We start from the raw sequence: 23,003 nt of genomic DNA, 5'->3' as shown, positions 1-23,003 counted from the left end.
TTAGCAGTTTTATGAAGCCATCAGCTTTTCCATTAGAGTTCTGTAATTTTTTACCTAGCTCAGTTTTATAACCTGAAAGTTTATCAGAAACCTATATTCTAAAGTAAGTATGAGAGTCCCTTCCAGGAATCTCTCTGAAGATGAAGCGTATTTGTAAAAACATTAGAGCAAGACAATAACTGTCTGTAAATGACATAGGCTTAAAAATGGCAATTGATAAAGAAATCTGATTATTTTTGTAACATATCACATTTTAAGTTAATAACTAGAATTATGACTGATAACAAGGACAGATCAGAATTTTAGGAATGTTATACAATTTTTTAAAAGCACTTATATTAATAATACTGACCCATGCAATATAACTTAAGAAAGTTTATTATGATTTATTTGAGAATGCTTCCCATGTAATTTAACATACCAAGAAAGTCTAATTAGTTTAATATCTCCCTCTTTATAGAGAGAACAAATTCTTTAAGTCTCAGGGGCCCACTGGAAGTTTGCAAAGTTACATTCAGGTCAAAAGAAAGACTGTATTGGAATCTTAATTTTGAGGAAGTTTGTCAAAAATATCAAAAGGTTTTAAAACACTTGGTCAAATAGGAAACAATGCTTAGTTATCTATTTAACCAAAGTGACAACAGAAGATGTTAAAGGCAAACAGAGAGAGTTAAACAGTTAAAAAACCTTAATAGAGAGACCTCAGCCTTTTTGAACACAGGAAATTATTTTGACAAAATATAGATTTTCTGTCTTTTAGGTAGACTTACTCAAAAATAAATAAAGTCCTTACAATCTCTTTATCAAGGGCAGACTAAAAGTTCACAAAAATTATTCTTTTAAGAGAGAGAAAACCAAATTCTAACTTTGCACCAGCTTGTTTTTGATATTAACACATTTATATAATTGAATTCATTCTACTCTTAGCCAACTTGACAATTTATAAAACTCTTTTTTTAGAGTTCTTCCACAAACCTCTTATAACTTTCTTTTTATGTTTAGAATTCATCCCATATCTTCCCTCCTTCCTAATACTTTAGGACAAATTTATCTTTCTTAACAAAGCAAACAAAAATATCTCCATTCCTTCTACCTTCTGTACTGAAAATACACATTTTACTTTCCTTGAATATAAAGATGTTTTCCTTATTAATTTTTAGTAGCTTTAATCACATATATAAGAATTCTTAATCCTTAGAAACTTTACTTTTTAGTGAAAACTAAGAAGTAAGCAATTATGAGCTGTCTTTTACATTAGCATTCTACAGCTTGGCAAATTTATAAATACTTTTTATAATTTCTAGAAACATGTTACTTTATAGTATAATCTTTTAATAAAATACATGTTTACTAATAGACCCAAACATCTTTTACAGTTTCTCTGTAATGAGAAGCCAAAAGTAGATAAATCTATATTTAATAATTAATATCTATTTTATCTTATGTGGAAAGGACCTAGATTTTCAATAAATTGTGTCATTTAGCTTGATTTAGCAAAACTCTAAGGTTCCAAATTACCAAAAGGTTTTGAAGTTAAGTACATATACTGTAACATAATTATTGTCAGTAAGTTCACACAAAACTTTTATCCTTTTTACATCTATTTGGTTTACTTGTTCCCAATAATTATTTACATTGCCTATGAAACATCATGAGACATTAGACAAAATCAGCTATTATTTTAAGTTATTTTTTTGCTGACAAGTTTTGTAACAGAGGTAACATGTCTATATTATATCCAAGGCTGATAACTCTGAAAACATCTTTATTTCAAGCAATCCAACAAACTTCAATTAGCTTCATTACTGAATATGTTCCTAGATCATATGAGCCTGAAATTCATTTGGGTTAGTTTCTGTTATTTTTTCAATTATTTTTAGAGCATACTCAATTTATACGGCACTTATTTGTTTTAAAGTCAGTTAGAGCTCTTACAAAGTAGTCTTGATAATACCCTCTGGAGGTATAAAAACTTCACATGTTTGTAACATACACATATAGACACACATAAATACCCAGACAGCTGCAAACAAAGATCTTACAGCCTGTTTTAAAGTTTTCCTTAGACTTTTAGGCAAGGGTGTCTCCATAGCAGTCTGCATCTCTAAAAGCTTCTTTCCTTCTTGTGTTTTCTTCAGTCTTAGGAATTGGTGGTACCAGAGAGGTTCCAAGCTTTTTGAGATAAAGGAAATGGGTGGCATGTGGGCTGCCTCTAGCGCAGCATCTCCCGTTTTGTAAAGATTTGTGAGTCAGGGACAGTCGCTCTACTCCCTCAGAAACTGGGTTATAACTTAAATGGCATTACAGGTTGATCTACCCATCTGACTACATCATCCCTAATTTGCTTCTTTCCTCCGGGTGCTTAGTTTTATGTAGTCTTAGAGAAGAAAACCTAAAAAATTCCTATCAGGCTCTGAATATGAGCTTCCTATTTGGCCACATTTCTGATCATAAGTTGCTAAATCCTTTCAAATATCTTACCAGTTTTCAGCTGGGACAAACAGTAATGTGCTTGGAAGTATTGATCAACTCCGTTGTTAATGTAGCCATTTCCAGGAAATCTCTCAGAGTCTCCTTAACTCTGGGAGGGTTCAGATGTGGCCCTCCTTCCAAGGTAGATTATGGGGGTGTCTGTAAAGCCATGACCCAATGTATTTTTCTTTTAGGTACCTTTTATAACAATTTTCTATTAGTTTTTTTGCAACAAAACTTTCAATAAGGTTATTTTGGAATTCTGAAGCTTTTGCTTCTAAGTGTACTTCTCAAGCGATCTTATCTAATTGGAACGTTTCTTTTAATGACCAGTAATTCCCCTGAGGCTGACGGCAGTTTGGTGGGACCCTTAGCCACAAATGGAGTGCAACTGGCATTTTTGTCCCACCATCTCTGGCTGCAAATGGGGTGCAACTGCACTTTTGCCCAACTGTATTTTGGGGTCCCCACACTGACGATTATCAAGCCAGGCCCTCAGGACGTGAAACAAGCTTAGTAAGTTCCGCTGTTCTTTGTAAATATTTACAGTTTCTGGAGCCTTTGGGTTTTGAGCAATTGTGCTGGATGGTGGCACGCTTGACTCTTTAGAGATTAAAAGTGTCTGTCTCTCAGCTCTTAAGACAAGGTTTGGAAGCTCAAAGGGAGCCCAAAGAGACCACTGTGATTTGAAATCACCCTGGGTTATCTTGCCAGCCGTTTACAATTATTCCCATTTTGGGGGGCTTTCCCCAAGGTGGCCACAACAAACAAGGTCTTTCTAGGGGGTGGTGTTTAGGGTCTAATAGCGTGTGCTTCTCTGACACCAGCTGAGTATCCTATAATTCAACTCAATGCTGACGCTATCTACCTGGAGACAGCATCAGATCCCACAGGTTAAGGGCTCAGTCCTACAAGTCTGCCTCCACTTCCACTTCAGATGCCAGTCGCACGCCCAGGTTGTCACCTGTGCTTCTGACTGACTGGCCATAGATGGGAGGTTCCAGTGACCCCTTCTTGAGTTTTATTAATTTGCTAGAGCAGCTCACAGAACTAAGAGGAACATTTTACTTACTAGATCGCCAGTTTATTATGAAAGGATGTAACTCAGGAACAGCCAGATGGAAGAGATGTGTAGGGCAAGGTGTGGGGAAAGGGCAGGGAGCTTCTGTGCTCTCTCCAGGCGCCATTCTCCCAGCACCTCCATGTGCTCACCAACCAGGAAGCTCTTAGAACTTTGTCCTTTTGGGTTTTTATGGAGGTTTCAATACACAGGCATGATTGATTGAATCATTGGCCATTGGCGATTGATTCAGTCTGCAGCCCTTCTCCCCTCCCTGGAGGTCAGTGGGTGGGACTGAAAGTTCCAACCCTCTAATCACAGGGTTGGCTCCTCTGGTGACAGCCTTCATCCTTAGGAGATCAGGGGAGGTGCCAAAATCACCTCATTAACATAACAAAGACACCTTAATGGCTCTCAATCCTTACGAAATTCCAAGAGTTTTAAGAGCTTTGAGCCAGAATAGGGACAAAGACCAAATATATATTTATTTACTGTAAGTCATAATATCACAACAACTTAATCTATCTTATATGCTTTAAACTGCGTTTATAAATCCAGTGTTCTTTATTTTCTTTAAGAAATTCACTTGTCCATAAAACAAACCACATCAAGTACCTAAATAATTCTCATAAATCTAAAACTTTAAACTTATAAACATGGGGATCTTAAGCAGTGGCATAGCAGTGGGAGTGACAAATGTGGTCCGCTCTGGGTACAGACGAAAAAAGAGGTGTGGTGTCTGTCGACAATTTAAAAACAATAATAAAAGCAATTCAACATTTATTAGTCTGCTTTTTATTATCACTATGTGCCAACATGCTGACAATGCCTGTGATAAACACTCCAGGCTGGGACCCACCACTCCTGTCGTCTGTGCCCCTTGGTAATCCTCTCTCATCTTACGTTCTGTGCAATATTCCAACACTGCTTAAAATCTTAGCCAAATTCTCTTTTACTTTTCAATTAAAAATAACAAATCTAAGTTGTCCCTAGTCTTATCTATTAATTACTATAATATGTCATTAAATATTATACATAATTAAAGATTAAATAGTCACTAATTTTTTCCCTAAATGTAACTCAAAACATTAATACTATAGGTTTGATTTATATCACCATTTATACATTCAATTATAATTTTTCCAAGGGTTTTACAATGGTGACTCAGTGATGAAATACTTATCATAGAAACAGAACTATGTGGTGGGTTAAGGGCATAAATTCTTGGTGTAGACTGTCTGGTTTTGAAGCTTGGCCTTGCCACTTGCTTGTTGTGTGACCCTGGACTGGTTATATAACCTCTCTGTGTCTCAGTGTCCTCATTTATCAAATGGAGATACAAAAGCAAATAGCTACCTCATAAGGTGACTAAATAAATGATTATACGAAACTACTTAGTATAGATGAGAAATTGATTGACCATTTAAACTTGAGTCTATTTCTGAATCCTCTATTTTATTGAGCTATTTATTTTTAGGCCAATACCACACTGTCTGGATTATTGTAGCCTTATATTAAAACTTTATCTTGTCTCGGAATCAGGTGGCACAAGTTCTCCAACGTTGTCCTTTTCCAAAGTTCTTTTGGCTGTTCTTCACTAGTGAAGCTATCTGGGCCTGAGGTTTTCTTTGTGAGAAGGTTTTTAGTTTTGCATTCGATTTCTTTAACAGATGTAGGGCTCTTCATATTGTAAAAAAAAATTCTTATTGTGTCAATTTTGGTAATTTGAGAATTTCAAGGAATTTTTCCATTTAAAAAAGTTGTCAAATTCATTGGCATAAAGTTGTTTGTAATAGTTCCTTCTCATCCTTTAAAAAAATATGTGGTGTCTATAGTTAGGTGCCTCTTTCATTCTGGGTATTGGTAATTTGTGTTTTTTTTCTTTTTTTTCTTGATTGACTTTGCTGGGGATATATAAATTTTGTTACTCTTTTAAAAGAACCAATTTTTTGCTTTGTTGCTTTTCTCTCTTATTTGTTATTCACTATTTCATTGACATATTGGTGTCTGTTTTCTCTTTATTATTTCCTTTGGGTTTAATATGCTTTTCTTTTCCTAGCTGTTTAAGGTGGAAGCTTAGATCACTGACTTTTAGGCATTTTGTGTTTCAAATATAAGCAATTTAAGCTATAAATTTCCCTCTAAGCCTGTTTTAGCTGCATCCCACACACTTTTGTATGCTGTTTTAATTATTTTTCAGCTCACAATATTTTCTACTTTATCCTGTGGTTTCTTTGACCTGTGGGTCATTTAACAGGTCTTGTTTATTTTCCAACTAGTTTTCTCCCTGTGAACACTTAACTGCTCCCTTTCAGGTGACCTCCCTGGGCCCCTCTGCCCATTGCACCTGCAGTTCCTCTCACATTTATTTAAGAAGGGGGGAGGGTGAGTGGGTGAGGGGGTCAAAAGGTACAAACCTCCAGTTATAAAATGCATAAGTCCTGGGGATGTAATGTACAGCCTGGTGACTACAGTCAATAATATTGTATCGCACACTTGAAAATAGCTAGGAGAGTGGATCTTGAAAGCTCTCATTACTTTCGGGGTTCACCAGTTTGGATCCCGGGTGTGGACACGGTACCACTTGGCACGCTATGCTGTGGTAGGTGTCCCACATAGAAAGTAGAGGAAGATGGGCACGGATGTTAGCTCAGGGCCAGTCTTCCTCAGCAAAAAGAGGAAGATTGGCAGCAGATGTTAGCTCAGGGCTAATCTTCCTCAAAAAAAAAAATGTGATTCTTTAAAAAAAAAATGGTGATACGTATTCTAATACTTTGAGAGACTGAGTCTCTACCTTCCTTCCCCCAAGTGGAAGAAATTCTGAATGGGTCTAACACAAAATGGATCCCCAGGGACCACTGTGACTGGTCCCGCTCAAGGAGGGAGGTTCTCAGGTAGGGCCAGGTTGTGGGTCTGGGGAACGGGCCACGGAATAAGCTACTCAACCTGCCTGTCATCTGGCCTTTTGATAAAGTCCAGGAAACAGTAGTCTAAGGGCAGAGAACAGAGGGTGGTAAGTCTGGAGGACTGACCAGGAGGATCAGCTACAAACATCCCTGAGGGTTTCATCAGCATAAACGCAGCAGCAGCAGCGGCTCAAGAACAGTGGGTCTGTCCTCACCTCGACCTCTGACGGGACTGACACAGAGCAGTTTACCAAGCGGGGCAATGACAGCTAACAGTAACAGCTGACAGTTATTGAGTACTCTCTCTACTGGGCACTATGCTGGTATTTCCTATCTTATCTTATTTAAATCACACAAAGCCCATAAGTAAATACTGTTGTTAATCAGCCCCTTTATACTTGAGGACTTGCCCCAGGTTAGTTACAAGGACATACACTTATCAAAAACAGAGACTTTCCTCCCCATCCTGGGCATCTGGTCCCGTTTTTTTTGGTGAGGAAGATTGGCCCTGAGCTAACATCTGTTGCCGAATTTCTTCTTTTTTTTTTTCTTTTTTCCTCTCCAAAGCCCCAGTGCATAGTTGCATATCCTACTTGTAGGTCACTCTAGTTCTTCTGTGTGGGATTCTGCCGCAGCATGGCTTGATGAGTGGTGTGTAGGTCTGCACCCAGCATCTGAACTGGAAAACCGTGGGCAGCCAAGTGGAGCATGCGAACTTAACCACGCAGCCACAGGCCAGCCCCTGGTCACTTTCTATAATACAGCCAACTTTGTATCTGGGGCAATTGGAAGTAAAACGTATTTTGGAAAGTTCTCGGTGGAATAGGCATCCCATAGACTGAAACATTTTCTTCCATCTGTGTGGTCTCTGTTGCACGGCAAACAAACGCTGCAGAGAAGCCCAAGGCGTCCTCACCAGCTGCATGTCGGCCACGGAGCGAGCACACTTCCAAACCCCATTTGTGTCTCCACTGCACACTGATTCCAGAGTTTATCAGTTTGAATTTAGTCCCTGAAGAAGAACTCCAGACTTAAGAATTCATTCTTGATTCTGTAGGGGAAATTTCCACGTCCTGCATTAGTAATGATCAGAATTCAGCAGGAGTGTCACCAAATGCCCTTAGAAGATGGTTCTCTTCTCTCACATAGAGGCAGGTTGATAATAAACTGATAAGTAGAACCTTGAAAAATCAAAATTTACAACACAATACTTGTCATTCAGACATGTTTTCAATATGACAGCTCTAATAATGTACCTCCTAAGCGTTAACTACCATATTAAATAGAGAAAAAATATTGGCAAGAGAGAGCCAGCGAGACGTATCCAGATTTTCTCCTTTGATAGCAGACTCCTGGACGTGGGCCTGGCTTCACAGCCAGCACCTGTGCATCTGCACAGGGCCCTATGCTTGCTTTAATGCTGTGCTGCCATCATGATGAAACTCTTAATAACTTTATCTCTGAGCTTGTTCTTTATAAATTAAGTCTGGTGGGACAATGGCCTTCACAGGGAACACAGGAACATGCGCCTGCGCAGAGCTGCACACAATATGTACGCCTGCCGTTCCTTGGCATCCACCCACACGTAGTGTTCGTGATGCCCCATGGTCATCGAATTCAGGCGGACACACTACACGTGGGCGGTCAGGAGACCCAAAGGAACACAAGGTAAGTGTGTTGTGTATACGACTGAGTAAGTGGGATGCTGGCAAACCAAGAGCTGCCTGTTCCATTTGAACCAGAACTTGCTTCAAGTGGGGAAAGAAGGCGATGGCTTTCTAAGATACAAGAGTGACCAAGAAACCCAATCACATCTTTTTTTACTTATGTCACTTCTTCGTGTTAGCCAATGGCTTACAGGGAAATTAATGACACAAAGGAAAGGGCAAGACAGAGCCACCCCAGTTCCTTTCCTTTCGGTCCTTCCTCACTCATCAATAAGCTGAAGGTAGGCAGTGTTGGTAGAATGTGTGCATATTCAGAAGTGAAATAAATCAGTTGAGTTAATTTTGTGTGGCATTTCTACTTTTCTGGTAAGAACAAAACACATATGCAGGTATGAGCTACAAAATATGAATTATATAATTTCAGTGATTCTGCATATGAATTCAATGCCTTTCTTTTGCATTTAAACTGGCATCACACAACGTAAAGATGAATAATAAAATGTATGTTAATAATTTAAAATTTTAATTTTTCTTAGAATGACATTATGTATCAAATATAAAACACTACGACAAATCAAGAAGAGACTGACACTACATCTTAGTGTCTCTACGACACGTTTTTGCTGCTTTTTGAAGAGACCCTGCATTTTCATTTTGCACTGGGCCCTGCAAGTTATGTAACTGGCCTCCCTGGATGAGCCATGTCTGCAGCCTGCTAGCAAGGGCCAGTTGCCTGCTCCTTCACTTTCCTTGCCAGCTGGCCAGTCCTGGTTTTCTCCACTGGCTTGTCCCTGGCTATCTGCAAGCGGAGACTTGCCCCTGTGATCCCAGAAGCATGTGAAGGCTTCCCTAAGGAGACAAAGTGTTGGCTCAGTAACAGGAACTTGTGCGATGCTGGTGCCCAGAGGCAGACCGGCTGGTTTCTGCCTTGCGTCTGCAGTGGAGTATGAGTTCGTAATCCTTGCAGCCTCCCCCACTTGTAGACTTGCTGCTCACTGACATGTGCTGGGTCTTCCACGCTGTCTTACTGCCTGGGTCTCACCTTGAGAAGCAGCGTATGCTGCTAGTCTGTACTGAGCCCAATTCCAGATTCCCAGGGCCACCATAACCAATGACTGCTTTACTTTTTAAAATTATTTTTTGAATAGGTCATAATGCACATGGCACAAAATTCAAAAGATATAAAAGAGTAAACAATGAAAAGTCAGACTACTCTGAACTTTGCCTGACTTCCTGTACTCATCCCTGAAGTCAGTGACTCTGACGAGTTTTCTGTACATGCTTCCAGGGGTATTTTATGTGTTCGTGTGTATAAACACACACACATCTGTATTTACACACATACACATACATATGTAAATATATGCACACACAAGCATATGTATGTTTTTCATGGTTTTTGAAATGCGAATGGAGCAATGGACCTTTTTTCACTTCAGCATATATCTTGGAGATTCTTCCATATCAATATATGTTAGGCTCACTTATTCTGGGTTTTTTTGTTGTTGTTGAGGAAGACTCACCCTGAGCTAACATGTGTGCCAGTCTTTCTGTATTTTGTGTGTGGGTCGCTGCCACAGCATGGCCACCAACAAGTGATGTAGGTCCGAATCCAGGAACTGGACCCAGGCTGCCAAAGCAGTGTGCCAAACTTCACCATTAGGCCACAGGGCCAGCCCCTCTATTATTCTTTTTAAGGGCTGCTTAGTAGTTTATTGGACTCTTTGAAAGATATTTAGATTATTTCCAGTATTTTGATATTTCAAACAATGTTGAAATGAATTACTTTCTTGTACATAATTTCACCCCTTTGTGAATATTTTTTGGATGTGGAATTGCAGGATCTAAGAGAATACAAAATTTTAGTTTAGAAATATATCAACAAATTGCTCTCCATTTGGTTGTATCAATTTACACTTCCAGTGGCAATGTATGCGTCACCAATGCGGTGGGTCTCTGAACTTCCTGCTCTCTGCCTTCTGACAGGGTCTCTACCTCTGAGCGGATGTGGAGGATGATGGAGCACAGATGCCTCGGAGTCCACCGGGTAATGTCAGTCCATGGGGAGGACATCCACACCCTTGCCAAGCCTATGTACTGGCAGGACTTCTAACTTATTCCAATTGTGGAATTGTGGTTTTAATTGGCATTTCCCTAATTACTAATAAGCTTGAACAATTTTTCATGTGCTCATGGACCATTCTTGGTTTTTCATCAGTGAAATGCCAGCTTGTGTCTTCTGCCCAGTTTCTAGTGGGTTGTCTTTTCTTGTGCTGATTTTTAAAAAAATGTTCTGACACTAGTCCTTTGTGAATTATATGTGTTGTAAAAATCATTCCTAACTTTGTGGCTTATCTTTCTACTCTCCTTATGATATCTTTCCAAGAAGTTCTTAACTTTGAATTTGTTTAAGGCATCAATCTTGAACTTTATGATTTATGCCGCTTTGCTTATTTATGAAATGCTTTCCTCCCCTGATGTAAAAAAGATAGAATCTTATACTACCTACTATAAGTTTTATAGTTCTGCCTTTCATATTGAAGTCTTTAATCTGCTTAAAATTTAATTTTTATATGATGAGAGGTAGGAATCCCATTTCATATTTACTTTATGGATAAGTAATTGGCCCATTACTTTTTATCGTGCGATTTATTGAATGGTTCCTCTTTTCCCCACTGATCTGCAGTTCTTTCTGTCTTGGATCAGATGAGAGGGTCTGCTCTGGGTGCGGTGTTCCCTTTTATTGGCCACCTTGTCTACACCCACCCCAGCACCATGCTGTCTTGATGCCTGTAGTTTCATGACAAGTCTTCCGATCTCATGGGACCAATTCCTCCACTTTATTCTTTCAGTGCTTTGCTCTTTCCTACAAATTTGAGAGTATCAAGTCTTCGAAAAATCCTGCTTGGATTTTGATTGGAATTGCAGTTGATCTATAAGTCAATTAGGATAGAACTGACATCTTTAAAATAGTCTGTCTTCCTATCCAACAATGTATATATAGATTTTCTCTACTGCTTCACAGTAAAAGCTTATGATTTTCTTCATAATGGGCTTTCACATATTTAGACTTTTCCTTAGATAATTTACACTTTGTTGCTGTTGACAATTGTATCCTTATAAACCATTTCTAACTACTTGTGGGTGGTGAATAGAAGTGCCGTTGACCTCTTCATATTGGTTTAGTCCCCAGCAAGATTTCCATGTGTGTATCACTTGCAAATCATGACAGACTTGTTTCATCCTTTCTAATTCTAGTGCCTCTGGAAAATGTTGAACACAAGTGGTGGTAGTAGGCATTCTAGTTTTTTGATCCTAAAGAGAATGTTTTCAACATTCTAGGATAAAGTATATTTTCTGTGCGGTATGTACTTTTAATGAGATTAAGGAAGTTCCCTTCTCGTCCTAGTTTACGAAAGGGGTTTATATCCCATGTTCCATTCTTATCTTTGTGAGAAGTGATGAGAATACTGCATTTCGTCTTCTCCATTCCTGCCTCTTTTGCCTCTACCACGTTTGTTGATGATATGCGTTCACCTCTACGTGTAATACACTTACATCTTATTGATTAAATGTCTTGAATCACTATTTTTATCCCTATCTCATAAAAGATAAGGAATTTGGTGTAGTGCATTCTCTCTCATCATTCATTTCCTCCTAAATTTTATTAATGTCGTAGTAATACAATCCATATTTATAGCACTTAGATTCTTTTCTTCAACTATAATCCCTACGTTTGTTTTAGTTTTATTCCTACAGCTGGATTCAGGGTTTACTGCCAGTCTGTCCTCTGTGGTTTTGTCATCATCTTTTTTTTGGCTAAAATGTGTCCTTTAATAATTTCTTCAAGAGAGACTCACAGCAGCTATATTCCTTGAGATTATTTTTCTATTTAAACAATAATTTGTTGAGTGTGAATTCTTGGGTCATATGTTCTTTCCTTAGTAACTTTTTGAGCCTTTGGACTATTATACTATTTTCTAAGGTCTCAGACCAAAAGATTTTTTTCCTTTAATAGATGAATTGAATGTTTTGCCTTGATGTTCAAATAATTCTTTCCTTATCTTTGAAGTCCGATAACACTATCAGGATGTGTTACAGTGTTGATGGTTTTGTGTCGCTTTTTTTTGGCAACATCTTCTCTGTTGCATGTTTCAGGAATTCTCCTTATGTTATAGAATTGCACGTGTGAATGATTTTGGTTTTGATTTCTCTCTTCTTAAATGGTAGTGGCAGCTGCAAGACTTCTCCTGTCATGGTGTCTCTTCTCCGTCCTGTCTCACTGACCTGCTTCTTCCTATATTTGTAGCCTATCTGCGTGTCCTCTGCTCAGGTCTAGGTAAGCGCCTACCAGTCTCCCATGCGCTCCCTTCCTATTATTCCATGTGGGAGGTTGTTGACTTTGCTGCTCAGATGCTGCCACTTACCTTATAGAATTGTGCTTTCTGCTTGGGTTGGAGCTCTGTAGCCATGGGCATTCTCTCTTAGTATCTTTCATTACCCATCTTGGCAATCACTGCATCTGACTGCTCTTCCTTTAACTATAATTTGGGGATATAGGCTCCTCTTAGTTTCATTGAAGATAGAATTTGTGTTTCTGTCTCAAATGCTCCTTATTGCTTATAGAAGATATTTTAGAGAAGAAGGGAGAACTGCCACCTTGACTTGGCCATGTAAAAACTTTTCTATGGGCTTTCTACCTTGTCACTGGAATGGTCTAATCCTGCTCCTATCTCCTGCTCCTCTCCCCTCTGCCCCCCAGGCTTGCTGCGCTGTTCTGGTTCAGGAAAGATTGTGTTCCCCGTCCCTTGCCCCTGGGTTTCCCACTCTGTCTGCTGGATGGGGCAATGAAGAATGCCTCTGGGTATTAATCAGTGATAATGGATAAAACTTTGCCCTTTAAAAGAAAAGAAAATGTGTCAGCAGTACTTTTAGTCACTCTTGAGAAACCTAATTAGATACTGAGATATTCCTGTGGGATCTGAAAGCTCTGTATTTTTATATCCAGCAGTAGAAGAGCTTGCAGCCTTATTCTTGAGAAATGTCCACTCAGTTTCAGCTCCTGGCTCGCTTCATCTAGAGGCTCACGCTTCAGTGATTTCCTGCAGTCAAGGTATGACATTCCAGCTGCAAAACTCATAATGGATTCTCTAGTCATTTTCTTATGTGAATGCATGTCAGTGGTTTCCTAAACTGGGACTAATACAATCAGGACCATATCTTTATTACTTCTGTATGGAACCACAGTGTACATTAAAAAGAAGGAAAAGAAGCAGCGCACAGTTGCAGCGGTCAGCTCAGCCCTGTGGCCAGGCTGCAGGGCGACCAGTCCCTGTGTCCGTCTCTGCCTTGGCTGTCTGCGTGTCTTCACAGAGGACCATAGGACATCCTCTCGTGCTGTAGGGTGAGTGGGGTACTGTGGTGCTGATGAGCACAGCTCAGGGGGAGGACTGCCGGGATTCAAGCCCAGACACTGCTGTCTACCAAAAGTGTGATTTTGAACAGGTCCTTAATTTCTCTGTGCCTTGTTTTCTTCTGTAAAAAGAAGATAAAGATGCCAATTATACCATTTCATAAGATGTTTTTGAGGAGTAAAGTAACATATATAAAGTACATATCAATGTTATCATAGGACACAATCCTATCTTTTTTCTTTGCTTTTGAAAAGATTAGCCCTGAGCTAACATCCACTGCCAATCCTCCTCTTTTTGCTGAGGAAGACTGGCCCTGAGCTATCATCCATGCCCATCTTCCTCTACTTTATATGTGGGATACCTACCACAGCATGGCTTGCCAAGTGGTGCCATGTCCACACCCGGGATCTGAACCAGCGAACCCCGGGCCACTGAAGTGGAATGTGTGCACTTAACTGCTGGGCCGCTGGGCCAGCCCTCGCAATCCTATCTTTTTAATGAAGTACTAATGAGGAGGGTCCAGTTCTTAATTCTGAGACTCAAGAGGAGGACGTATGGGTGGGAGAATTTGCAGGTGCGTCCACAGATCTTCTCACCTGGAGGCCCTCCATACACAGGGGCTGCCCTGGGAGCTCATGTTTTGTGAAGCCGGTGTCTGAAGGCTCAGGCAGCACCACGCACACAACGAATGCAGCTGCACCGCTGACCGGCACTGACTTTTATGCTCACACAGCACCCCCACATACCTGTTCTCTTTGCTCTTTCTAACAACACTGTGAGGGTGGCTTTGTCGCTCCCATTTCACAAACAAGCCTTGAGTCAAATGACCCCCGAAGGTCGTGCTGCGGGTAAGAACTGGAGGCTGTTCCCAAACCCGAGGCCTCTCCTCTTTTCTGTGCTCACCTCACTTAACCGGCTGTTGAGTTATTTGGAGATTTACCACAGGACCCTCTAAAACATGGCCTCCATCATGCTTCTCAAATTTCAGGGTTTATAAGAATGACCAACCGAACTTTTAAAATGTGGCTTCTTAAGCCCTACCCCAGAGTCTGGGGTTTGGGAAGCGACCTGGGAATCTGCCGTCCAAATGGGCCCAGATGTTCGCGCGCATCTTCCAGGATCCCAGTCTGACCTCCCTGCATCTGGCTGCCCTCCCCGTCAGAGTGTAGGTTGGGGTCTTATACGCCTCCTAGTTTCACTGAACAGAGTCGGGTGGTTCTGTTCACAGGTGGCTTAGGAAACCGCGCTTGCTCGGGACCAGGGGTGAGTGAAGCAGACACAACCGCTGCCCTCATGGAGTCACAGACAAGTGTGAGAAATGGGCAGCCGCCACCAGTGTGATGACACTGCTGCATCCATCTGGAGAACGTGCCTGTCTCCATCCTGCCCCTTCCTTCTGTGTTTGCTTGCATGTGGTTTGTACATATTCCCGTATTTGTCATTAGCACAATCTGGAGGAGACCTGTCTAATTCCGTGCTTGTGAGGCCGCCATATTAGACTGACCCAGACCTAAATCACATAAAATTCCTGTGACCCTAACAGACACCTCCACATGCTCACACGTGGACCTTCCTCTCCCTTGAAGGCATCCATCGTTTTCCTCCATCCACTGTGACTAGTGTGAAATTTTCCCCCACAGTCATCTTGGATGATAAACACCGTGAGCATATGTTGGATCAGTGACTTATTACTTATTAAGTGCTTTGCTTTTCTGTATCACTTGATTTTCATAACGATTTGGTGAGGTTGACAGAAGAATTATGACCTTTGTTTTACAGAGAGGAGGCAGAGGTTTGGGGAAGTTTTGGCTTGACTATTATTACCCAGCTGGTCAGTGGTAGAGCTAGAAGCAAACCCCATCCTTCTGACCCTCAATGTAGGGTTTTCTCCGTGGCGTTGCTGAGCAAAACAAATGAGCAAGCTGTGAGCAGAGCTGTGAGACTGGAAAATGCCTAACCCGACCAGGGACACAGGACAGGCACTCTGCAACACAGCCATGGGAATCCAGTCATCTCTCAGCTGGACTGATCTGTGACCTGCTCTGCCCAGTCCTTGAAGCTGTGTTCTGAATATTGATGGTGGATAAGCGAGTTCCAGGGCAGAGAGCAGCAAACACACCAGGCCCATTAAGCGTGAGCAAAATGACACTTTCAAAAGCTGTTTATGGGCCTCACAGGGAGACATATACATGGATAAAAGGAGAGCGACACCAGCAGCCTAGAAATCCATCAAGAAAACCTGCCTCCAGCAAGGACTATGGCTTCCATCAGAGAGACAACAAATGTCAGTGTCTGTGTCTGTCATTTTCTTCTCTTAGCAGTTTTGGCCTTCCTTTCATACAATAATAGTTGATAATTGCATATGTTTTTGGGAAAGTAAGTGAATTCTTTTCTTGCCCCATATGATCATTTTTATTTAGACGCCTTTGACGTACATAAAATCCTGGAGATAGTTGAAGGAAGGCCGAGTGAATTGGCTAGCAATGCATGATTATTAATGGAGAGATTCATTAGGGAATTTAAGGATTGTCCCAGGGCGAATGTTGCCCACAGCTGGCAATGGCCCTCTTTGAATAGTCACAGCACCGGCCTAGCAGCTGGAGATTGAGAGCGCCTGATTCACCGGCTTTAGCGGTGGCTTCACAGTGAATACAGTAGCTTTATGAAAATCACTAGAGTGACTACAATTACCAAGAGCATTACTCAAAGATATTAAGAGCCATAAATCAGACATGTCAGCTGAAGAATAATGATGTTATGTGCAAATGAGAAAGCAAGGTATCAGCTGAGAAAGTGGCCAGAATCTTTTTCCAAGGTTTCTGAGGAAAATAAGGAGTTGCCCTTTGTTGTTTTTTTTCCCCATCATTCTTAAGGCACTCTTTGTCAGTCTTACAAAGCAAAATGTACAGCTCTGTAATCACTGACAGACACTTGGAGGGGAGAAGAAATCCAATCATGCTGAAGGATTTGGCTGGAATTGTCTCCACTCAGCCAGCCGAGATTGGCTTGGCTGGGAGCGTGTTCGTCAATGCCTGTGCTCCCACACAGCACAACCAAGCTGAGGATGTTCCAGAACTGCTACGGAGCAAAGCGCCTGACAGGCTAATTGAGTTGCATCTTGGAATGTCAGGGTTAGAGAGACTGCAGAAAACATCCAGCCTGATGGCTCATGGCTCTTCTACAACCCCGTGACCCCTGCATGTTTGGACGCATGAAGCCCTCTCTCCCCAGGCAGCCCGTTCCTCTCTGAGGGGAGCAGCCCGTTCCATTTCCCACTGGGAGGAAGTTCAGAAGCATAGTTCAGTTCCGTTGGGGCCACATGGCATCATCTCAAGTATTTGAAGTTGCCTTCATGCTGGCAGCTCCAGAATGTTCCCTTCTCCAAGGTAATCATTGTTAGATTCTCCAGGTGTTCTCAGCTTTCATGGCTTTTAACCCTACGCTTTTCTGTTTGGGCTTTGCCAGACATGCTCCAGTGTCCGTGCTCTCCTTGAAGGGTGGTACCCACACATGGAATGTCGTGGTCAGCCTCACCTGTGCAGGAATATAGTGGGACTAACACCTCCCCCGTTTCTGGTATTTCATTTTGTGTGAATAATGAACAACTCCAGCTTCTAACCCCTACAGGTGACTCATGTTGATGGAATTACAGTAATTTATCCATCCGATATTTATCGAGCACTCACCATGTGTCGGGTGCTGTGCTAGCTGCTGGAGTCATATCCGTCTGCCTACAAGGACCCTATAGTATAATAGGACAGACCGCTATAAATACGGTTAATTAGGAAATGGCATGAAGAAGGCCACGGCAGAGACAGTGTAGGGCCTCAGTCAGACAGAGGGGGCCCCTAAACCAGCCACGGGCGGGGTGGTGATGGCGGTCATGGACTGAGGAGGACCAGGAGGCTTCTGGGAAGACATGGAGCTGGGCCCGGCTCCTGATAGGAGATGGGAGTAAGCAGGGAGAGGAGAAAGGTATTCCTGGCAGGGAGATCAGCAAGTGCCAAGACTCAGAGGCAAGAGAGAAAAATGAATGCCTGTGGGGGACTCCAAGTATTTGCACGTTGGTGGTGGGCAGTGCTGAGGGATGAAAGAAGAGGCTTGAACGGAATACAGTGGTCATGCCAAGGGATCTGGATTTTATTCTGAGCACAATGGGAAAGCACTGGGACTCTACCCTCTGCAGGTGGGGAAAGCTCCCGGGGGGCCCCTGTGCTGGCATAGCAGGGATCACAAGACAAGAACACAGACACTGGGCCTGGGTGACCAGGCTTCCTCGTACACCTTTCCACAGTAACGCAGGTTGCTGTGGGTGGTGGCCTCATGGGGCAGATCAAAGGCTGTGAGTTCTTTGTCCTCCAGTCCTGTCCCCTAAGACGAGTTGCTGAGACCACACGACTTCTGGCTTACCTCCACAGATAAAAGGTAGGCAGTAGGAACTGTGCCCACCCACACCTAGCGGGCGTTAGCTGTACCTTTTGCACTGCTTGTTGGAATAAACCAAAGTAAAAATAACTTCAAACTGAATCCAAGTGCTCAATCTTGCTGTTTATGACGCTGGACTTGACGCTATATGTGGCCTAATCCAGAAGGGAAGCGAGAGATCTGATCTCCTGGATGGGAGGCTGAGTCCGTGCCGGCATCTACCCGTGAGAGTGTGGGGTGTGTTCAGCAGCCCTCAGCGGCCAGCTGTGGATGGGAAGAAGGTGATGCTTCTCCGGAGGCAAAGGAGTTGAGAAGAATGGTGAGAGGAGTAGGCTGAAAGAAATAGCTCCCTAAGACTATTTTCACTTCCCAATCCCTGAAGTCTGTGAATATTGCCTTATATGGCAGAAGATGTGGGTAAGTTAAGGGTCTTGAAAGGCGATGCTCACCCTGCATCACAGGATAAGGGCCCTAAGTGTCATCACGCTTATCCTTGTAAGGGTGGGGCAAAGGAAGCTGACACACACGCAGAATAGATGGCCGTGTGAAGAGGGAGGCGGAGATGGCAGTGACATGATGACAAGCCAAGGAAGGCCTGGAGCCACCAGGAACTAGAAGGCAGTGAACAGCTCATTACCAGAGCCGCTGGAGGGAGCGCGACCCCGCTGGCATCCTGATTTCAGATCTCTGCCTCCAGAACTGTGACAGAGTCAGTTTCTGTGCTTCCAAGCCTCCGAGTTTGTGGTCATGTTACAGCAGCCACGGGAAACTGATGCAAAGAGAGAGCAGTTACAGGGGGGACATGGGGTTGGGTTAGCTAGAGAAGATGGTGTGGATGGGGAGACATTGCTATAACGGGAAGAAAATGGAGGTCTTTATGAGGTCCTGGGAATAAGAGAGGAAGAGAGTGAGAAATCCTGGGTGGGAAGAGTTTAAGTTCCAGAGATGGAGCCATGCTGCATAATGGTGACACCCCATGTGGCCCTGTCAATGAAGGATGCTCTGAAGTGAATTTTAGGAGATGATGGAAGTGAGAGACTAGGGTTCCGGGTGGGTTGTCCACAGGGACACTGCAATCACCCAGGATAATGGTAGGATTTGGGGCAAGGGGCAGACTGTGAATCAGGTGCCGAGATGCTCAAGGAGTCAAGAGTAAGTGAAGGGAGAACAGGTGGGGGTGGGGATGGAGAGGGTCTGGGTAGTAGACCCAGAAGGCAAGAACCTCAAAGGAACCTGTATGAAATTTCTTTCAAGATAGATGAAGGTCTGGGAGAGAGGCTGAAGCAAAGAAAATGCCTGCCCCATCTTCTGAGCCCAAGGTACACGGATGTTGGAAGGTGAGCGGCTGGTGCTCAAGATATCTCCTAGGGCAGGGTCCTGTGTCCTCGGGAGAAATCCTGACACCTCTGAGGGCCAGGACATAAGCAGCACACTCAGGAAGTGATTGAGGACGGAGGGGTATTTGTTAACATGTAAAGTGATGTATCAATTAATGCAACATATAGCAGAACTTGAAAGCCACGACCAAGTCAGCACAAGCCTGATGATGCTGTAATAAAATGCAACATTTCTCAAATTTGCACTTGTGCCCACCTGATAGAAGCACTTCAGTACAGCTCAGTACTCTCCAGCACAGCTCAGGATCATCCGGTACAGCTCAGTACTATCCAGTACAGCTCAGTACTCTCCAGTACAGCTCAGGATCATCCAGTACAGCTCAGTACTCTCCAGTACAGCTCAGGATCATCCAGTACAGCTCAGTACTATCCAGTACAGCTCAGTACTCTCCAGTACAGCTCAGGATCATCCAGTACAGCTCAGTACTCTCCAGTACAGCTCAGGATCATCCAGTACAGCTCAGTATCATTCAGTAGAGCTCAGTACTATCCAGTACAGCTCAGGATTAGTCAGCTCGTAGGTCTCCTGGACAATGATGAATTAACTCCCTCAGGAATTGTAGTAATGGGCTAGTTTTAGTTTGTGATATCAAATTTTAGTAGTCTTAATAACGAATTTAGCAAGTTACCGTAAGCAGCTTTGGAGGACATAAAAAGGAAGTCTATGGAATTTCTTGCCATTTGTCTGTCTCTAAGAATCAAAGCCAGGACATGAGGTTTGGGGACAGTTTGAAGACCTCAGGAGGGCTTCTGTAGTTCCCAATAATTCTCCAGATGATATTGTTGAATTAATTTGCATTCTTTTGCTTTGTCACTTAACCAATTACAAGTCACAAAATTGTATTTGTGCCTCCTCCTCATTTCTCCATCTTGTCCACAAATGCGTCATGAGGGACTTTGTTAAAGTTTCCTCAGGAACCGTCAGCATGAGCTGGGGTATTAATGACACCCAGTATTTATTAGGCACTTTACATGGATATTGTCGTTTAATCCTCCAGATGTCCATATTAGGGAGATACTTTAGTCTTACCATCTTACGGATGGAGACACTGAGAAGCTTAGGGGAGACAGGTAACCTGCACAAGGTCAGCTAGCAAGCAGAGGAGCAGGGTTCAGTCCTGGGCAGAAGGACCTCACAAACCTTGTCCTTGCTCCCTCTGCTGAATAGCTTTATGCTCCTTAGGGGGAGGAGAAATAAGACTGTGAGTCTTCATAACCTGACGGAAAACAGGCGCTCTGCTCCTCCCTGGAGCCCAACGGCACTCCATGGGAGGTCGGGAGCTCAGCACTGACTGCTGTCTGCAGCTGGACCACAGCTCCCGCAGTGGCGGCTCCTGCTTTCTCCGGCAGCCTGGTGGCATCCTGAGACCTGTGTGCTCCCAAACCAGGGTGCTGGGACTGACGCCTCCGTTTGGGAAGACTCCTGCTGCATCTGCCCCAGCGGAGAGAGCTGGCCACCTCCTGCTGCCCTCTGGGGTTCTGGGCTGGGGCATGGCATGTGGTCGTGTTGGGGCCACGTTCTTAGGCCCCTTCTCCCCAGGGCTGGAGCTCCTCCCCTCTTGTCTTCTATTTACTCCACCTCTACCGGCGCCCCTCCCTGTACCGTCTCTCAGTCTCAGTTTCTTTTTCTTTGTCCCTCTATCCACTACCTGTTCCCCGTCTAGATTCACCCCACCTCTCTCTGGGACCCCTTGTTACACAGGTACCAGATTTGCACTATATCTTCTTTTCTTATCAGTCTAGCAATCCAGTCTACACAGGAATTGTGTTGAGCCGGTCAACGCTTGTTCTTCCTAGGAATCCATACTGGTTCCTAGTGATCTAGCTTTCCTTTCTTAAGCCTTTTCAATCAGCCTTTTGAGAATTAATCTTAGAATCCATCTACAGTTTATAGGATTAATGTCCACAGTTTATAGAATTTCTAGTTTTGACAAAAATCTAGTTTGACAAAGTCTAGTTTGACAAAAATCAGAACAGTATCTTCCCATCTTCAGGCCTCCAGCACAAAAATCAGAAGAGTATCTTCCCACCTTCAGGCCTCCAGCACAGGATCAAGGACCTCATCTGCAGGTTCTTCCCACGTTCTGGGAGGTAATTCATCAAGGCCCAAGACTTAGGCCACCTGCAGCAGACGGAAGCTGGCTGACACTCTCTCCATCTGCCTCAAGCCCCCAATCCCTCTTAACAACGTTTGTGCTATTCTTGTTGGGTCTGAGGACCATTCCCATTGACAGAGAAGATACAGTGGAGTGAGTGCTGGGGGCCAGCGATGGTCATCCAGCAACACTGCACCATGCTCTCCAAATAGATAGTTTGCGTTTAGCCCCTGGAGGCTGTCTAAATTAGCCCCTTTAGTTTGCAGCTGAGGTGACTAATATGAAGCAGAACTAAAACTCAGGTTGCCTGACTCCCAGTCCATACACTTTGCATTTTTGAATTAGGTTTTGCTGACATACTCTCAAATTGAATTGACATTGATCAAACACGTTAGATACCTTTGGGGCTTTAGATCTTCAAAGCACTTTCCAGTTCTTTCTTATTTAAAGAACTTTATTTAGGGACACCTTACTGATCTATCTTATGCAGATGCAATATTCCAAGATTGTGGAAAATAGTAAAGATGATGTATTGGCATAGGTGTTGGCATAATTGGGGGCTTGGCTATATCAGGGAAAACAGTCCCGTTCTGTGAATTTATGAAGTAAGTTGATAGGATAGCCCTCTAACATCCCTTCTGTACAGTTCAGCTTGAAATTAAAAACATAGCTAAAATACAGATATAGTAACTTGTCGTTCCATTCTAAAATCATGCACCTTTAAAAACATGGTCATCCACACAACACTCCTATCAGCAAATGGGAGTGGTAAGGACTTTCTCAGTGGGTGTGCCCTGTGGGGCATATAAGACATGGACAAGTGATGGGTGATGGGGACTGATAGAGCTCCCAGCACCTATGTTTTCCTGTTGCCTTTCACAAGAGGACACTAGGGTGCATCTGAGGCTGATCCTTGTGGAGGACCCGGAGGCAGGTGCAGGAAGTGCAAATCCTGCTGGACGATGCACACAGTAAGCTATGACCACAGAGCCAGGAGAGCAGGGCTCTCCTCACCTTGAGTGGGCTCAACTCTACCTTTTCTTTGCAATCTATGGGTAAAAAGCTCCATTATGGTTAAATTTCACTCTTCAATATTTATTGGCTCCTCAAATAATGAAAGAGAATAATGGACTGGATTAAGAAGTAAGCTGGGATTGCCCTGGCAAGTAGAATCTCTGTGAGGCATGTTCTCTGTTGCTGGGACTGAGGGGCCAGGTGACAGGGGCCTGAGGGCAGCCTCTAGGAGCTGAGGGTTCTCCTTGGTCGACAGCCAACAAGACAATGAGGACCTCAGTCCTACAACCACTAGGAAACGAATTCTGCCAACAGCCTGAGGGAGCTTGGAAGAAATCACTCCTTAGTCAAGGCTCTACATAAGGACACATCTAGCTGAGATCTTGATTTCAGCCTTGAGAGATCCTGAGCAGAGGACCTAACTAAAATGTGCCAGACCACGACCCTTGAAAGTGGTGATATAATAAATCCGGGTTGTTGTAAGTTGTTAAGTTTGAGGTAATTTATCACAGAACGATAGAAAACAAATACAACTCTGTTGTAGGGTTTTCC

The sequence above is a fragment of the Equus quagga genome, chromosome 15 (assembly GCF_021613505.1).
Source record: "Equus quagga isolate Etosha38 chromosome 15, UCLA_HA_Equagga_1.0, whole genome shotgun sequence".
Lineage (NCBI taxonomy): Eukaryota > Metazoa > Chordata > Mammalia > Perissodactyla > Equidae > Equus > Equus quagga.
This window is presented reverse-complemented; position numbering follows the sequence as displayed.